Genomic DNA, 5,158 nt, shown 5'->3' on the forward strand with positions numbered 1-5,158 from the left:
ACCAAGCCGCCAGGCTCTCCGGCTGCCCTTGCCACCTCTCCCGCAGGTTAATTGCTGTGACATGTCAGCAGGCACTCTCTGAGGAAAGAACAGGAGAGCCAGCCCACAGTATCCCAGCTTAACAATCACTGCTGATTAAGAACTAGTTACAGAGCAATGAAGATGGAATCCTGCATTAACCAAATGACCCTGTCCATGGCCAACCCATGGCAGTGATTATGAGAGCATCACTTACAGCGTCAGCAAATGTTAACGGCTGTTTGAGTTTCCAGGAGATTTACGGGGTAGTGACAGCATTTGGCTGGTTGGGGCTGCAGCTCTGTCTCCTGCCCAGACCTTCCTGTGTGTTTACGGGTTCCTGTGGCCTCACGGCTTAGAGTGGCCCAGCTCTGCTGAACACTCTGGCTTGTGTAAAGTTGCAATTTATCATATTGCCAATTTTCAGAGAATCTGAATTAGTTCAGCTACACTTCATGCTGAAACTATCCTGAATGTAATTTAATCTTTCTTTAATGATTCAAAAGGTGCTTTGACGTCTTGCACTAATCAGAGTCATGGCTATGAATATCAGTACTTGATATTGAAGAAATGTAAAAATGCCCACGAGAGACTTAGGTGAAGGGGATTATGGAAAGCAGCATGTGTGGCTATTTCTTTGAGGGCATAGGAAGGTTGGTGTGTGTCCATGGTCTGTGGAAACGTGGTGTCATAGGAAGTCTAACCCGATTGAGGTTGACGTCACCACGGTCAATGAATGACCGTATAAAAAGCTAGCCTTTCTTCTGAGTGCCTGCCTGTTCCCACACCCTCCAAGGAGCGTGGCATCTTTGCCAGTCTGGGTCTCAGCTGTGCAGATTTGGAGTGAGGGGAGAACTGTCCTGCCCAAGACAGGAGCCCCCGTAACAGACAAAAGAGAAATGAACTGATGTGTAAAGGGAGGGGTGGGGAGAAAGACGAGAGCCGGCAAGAGCTGGGATTAGAAGGAGAAAGGAGAGAGCAGTAACTGTGAAGTGCGTGTGTGCATGTGTGTGTGTGTGTGTGTGTGTGTGTGTGTAGTGTGTCTGTATCTGTGTGTGTGGGTAAGAAATGAGACAACAGCACCTCCCTCGTTAGGTTGCTCTAAGATCTATGCAGCCTTCCAAGCTCGCTTTCTCTCTCAAGAAAATTTAAATAGAATCGTCATTTGGAATTTTTTGAAGCACCTCAAGAAAGATTTAAGTTGTCTTTCCGTAAGTTCTGACTGTAGATATTTCCTTGAACACACCCGCAAGGAGAAACAGGGGCAAGAAGTCAGAAGCAAGAAGTTCTGATTTGTAAGGGCTGTAAAGCCGGGCGCCTTGGGGCTGGAGACCGTCCTCGCCGTGCCCGCAGAGGTGGGGCCTGGCTAGGTCAGGCAGGCGGGGCAGGGCCAGCCTGGGAATCCAGCCTGAGAGCTCCTTGAGCCGGCCCCTCTGCCCGCTGTCCTCGTACTCCAGGCCCTGGAAGACGCAGAGGTACCGCATGTAGGGGCAGGATGGTGGGGCCTGCAGACGGAGACAGGAAGGAACTGCAGCCGCTCGGAGTCCTAGGGGCAGCTGCATCTACCTCTGTCTGGCATCCTTTTCTTCTCCACTGGGAAGTGAGGCTGTGTGTCCAAGCTGAGGCTACAATAATCAGGCAACTGGTGTGGGGCTCTAGGGGCAGCTGATGGTTCAGGGCTCTGATACCAACGGTCCCAGTGGTCCCAGCTCTGGGGAACTGCAGGCCAGAGTGAATCTCTTTCTTTACCAGAGCCCAACTCCTACCCCTGCCTGCTCCAGCCCTGCCTGCCCCCTCCCACACGGATCAGTGGTCTGTGGTCCTGAAGGCTTCCCAGCCCACAGGGTGTGCCAGGCTCTGCTGCGCCCCGGAGACCTGCCCCAATGCCCTCCCCCTGCTGACCTTTTGCCTGCACCTCTGCCAGAGCCTCCAGTGACCTCTCTCTGCCCACCCCTCAACAGCTACCCGAGTGGGCATGCAGCACTACAAGCCCGACCGTGTCCCTGCTCCTCAAACATATTACTGCCCTTTCCGATGCCCTCCAAGAGGTTGTCATGTGGGTATTTGGGAAATCTGTGGGCCATCCTGGTGGTCACAGGGCACCACTGCCCCTTAGCAAACAGGGCCCAAGCTGTGGATGCCATGATGTGTAGGACAGTCCCGCATAAGGATGACTTGACCTGGGTCCCACACAATGTGGGTGCTGCCTCAAAGGGTCCCCCAGGATATCCATGTAGATGAGAAACCAATCTGTAGTTATCTGGGACTTGGTCTACTTTTGTTTTACAATCCGCTCCAAGTATGTTTTGCAGAATTTCAATTCACAGCTTTGGCAGGAAGGTAACGACTGTGCAACAAAGAGGAGAGCATGCTTTGCTTCATTCAGAAGTTTACCAAGCGCTTCACCGGTTCAGAGAAGCGAGCCATCGAAGGCCAGCCATCAACCGGTCAGTCTGCATTTGCAGTGTCACCTGAAGGGTGACTACACGTGTTAGTGCATCTGACCGCTTGGGTACATCCTCTGCCGTTCAGTTCAGTTCAGTTCAGTTCAGTCACTCAGTCGTGTCCGACTCTCTGCGACCCCATGAATCGCAGCACGCCAGGCCTCCCTGTCCATCACCAACTCCCGGAGTTCACCCAGACTCACGTCCATCGAGTCAGTGATGCCATCCAGCCATCTCATCCTCTGCCGTCCCCTTCTCCTCCTGCCCCCAATCCCTCCCAGCATCAGAGTCTTTTCCAATGAGTCAACTCTTCCCATGAGGTGGCCAAAGTACTGGAGTTTCAGCTTCAGCATCATTCCCTCCAAAGAAATCCCAGGGCTGATCCCCTTCAGAATGGACTGGTTGGATCTCCTTGCAGTCCAAGGGACTCTCAAGAGTCTTCTCCAACACCACACTTCAAAAGCATCAATTCTTAGTGCATCTGACCGCTTGGTCACGTCCTCTGCCGTAGTCTTTCCCAAATGTTTATGTATAAAGTTACATCATTGTATTATAAATCACTTACCTTACAGTTTTCTTTTATAAATTGAGCATTTTATTGAAGGCTTTTGAAAGCACATATGTACAAAATTGTATGATCTGAAGTTTGTTTGTTTTTTTTTCATGCTAAAGGAGGCAATTTTTTATACAAGGGGACGGGAAGTCTAGGTGCAGGACAGCTTTCACCAAGAATTGCAGTAAAGATCATATCTAAAAGAAGCAAAGGATGTGTATGAATGGGTAAGTTTGATGAATTTGTCGTTCGATGAGGTGGTTATGGGGTGTGTTGCTATGATGATAACTGTCCGGCCTCCAGTCTTCCTGAAGTGCTGGCAAAGGCAGGAATCAAGATCTCTCTTGAGGGTAGCTCAGTAGTAAAGAATCCGCCTGCCAATGCAGGAGACACAAGAGATGCAGATTTGACCCCTGGGTCAGGAAGATCCCCTGGAGTAGGAAATGGCAACCCACTCCAGTATTCTTGCCTGGAGAATCCCATAGACAGAGGAGCCTTGTGGGCTACAGTCAAAGGAGGTCACAAAAAGTCAGACAGGACTGAGCAGACACACACAGTTAACAAATGTTGATGTCCTATTCACATTGATCAATCCCCCACCTAAAGTTCTGTAGTACATCACCATCAGCTTACCCCACTGCTTAAAATTCCTCCACCTTTTGCCTCGAGGGTGTTGAATCCAATCTCCCTCCTCTATTGCAATAGTCAACTCAATTTCAATAGTCTTGAATAAAATCTTCCTTGCTCAAAAAAAAAAAAAAAAAACTTTCTGGAGGAGTTAAACTAGCAATGATAGCTAGGCAGAGAAACACATCATTTAGTCATGAAAGCAGAGACCCAAAGAGAGTCTCCAAGCCACAGTTCATCTCATGGGGAAAGGAAGTCTCACACAGTAAACTTTAAGTGTTGTAGCCTCAGGCAGGGCATCTGTAAGGTGCCAGCGCGTGCAGAGCTCTGCACCCAGGCGTTTCTAGATTCTCATCCTGCAGAGAGATGAGCGAGCCATCCTTTCTTAGTTGTCACAGTTAAACATCAGCTCCGACCAGCCCCACTTGCTCTGACTGATCAAGTGCCAGGCAACCTTCTGATTATAACTTGCCCCCCAAGGTAGTCCTGGATGATGTCCATGAGCTGGCCCTCTGCAACTGTGCCTCCATTTGAGTGCTCAGTGAGGGAGCAGAGAGGGGTCTATTTGGGGTGCTGGGGACCCCAGGTATGCAGCTCTGAGAGCCCAGGCCTGGGGTGAATTCCCTGAGGCAACACCTGTCTCGCTGTGATGCCCGCTCCCACCCCCAGAGCCCCAGCTCTCACACGTCCTCTCACTGAGGGCCGTGCTCACTTCTACCTCTGTGTGTGGGTTACATGTCTATTTCTCTCCCCGCCTCTGGGCAAGTGCCATGACTTATCTGAGTTTTCCAGTCCCAGCAACTGGAAACCTACCAGCCCAGCTATGAACAGTTCTGGACGCATGCTGGACCCAACGTGAAATCTGGGGATTGGATGGATCAATGGACCACCTGGCCATTTAGCCCACTCATGGACACGGAGCTCTGAAGCATTTCCTGCTGCCTTCAGGGCCCGCTGATGGCTTGCATGCCTGCAGCCCTTTCTTGGTTCGGCTCAGTTGGGAGGCTCTTTGAGACTGTCCAGTCCTGTATATATACATCCTGTTCCATGCAGGCTTCAGAACCAGCCACTCTTGCGTCTCAAAAGCCCGCTTTGTGACCTTGGGCAAGTTACTGAACCTCCCAGCACCCCCTCTGCTGCTCCAGTGAAACAGAAATCATGCCCCCAACTGTATCAGAGATGGAGTGGGTGTTTCTATAGCTCATAGGCTTTGGTGTAAATACTTTTCAGAATCTTCCATTGAATGGCCCCCAGCTACAAACTCCTCCTGCCCCACTGCCCCCTCAGCTCCATCCTGCCCCCTCACCTGGGACCCCTACAGCTATGCTCCTGTGAAGAAGCAAAGGGCTCCTTTATTCGCCTCTCTCTTCCCCCTCTCCCCTCCCAGGAGCCTCCAGGATGAACCAACTCCACCTTCAGTTAAAGAAGGTGGCGGGGGGTGGGGTGGGGGGCCTAGACTCCATCTGGAGCATGAAGGAGACCCCTTCATGTGTGTGACCTCCACACGCACAAAGGA

Source organism: Bos indicus, chromosome 19, assembly GCF_029378745.1.
Source record: "Bos indicus isolate NIAB-ARS_2022 breed Sahiwal x Tharparkar chromosome 19, NIAB-ARS_B.indTharparkar_mat_pri_1.0, whole genome shotgun sequence".
NCBI classification, from domain to species: domain Eukaryota; kingdom Metazoa; phylum Chordata; class Mammalia; order Artiodactyla; family Bovidae; genus Bos; species Bos indicus.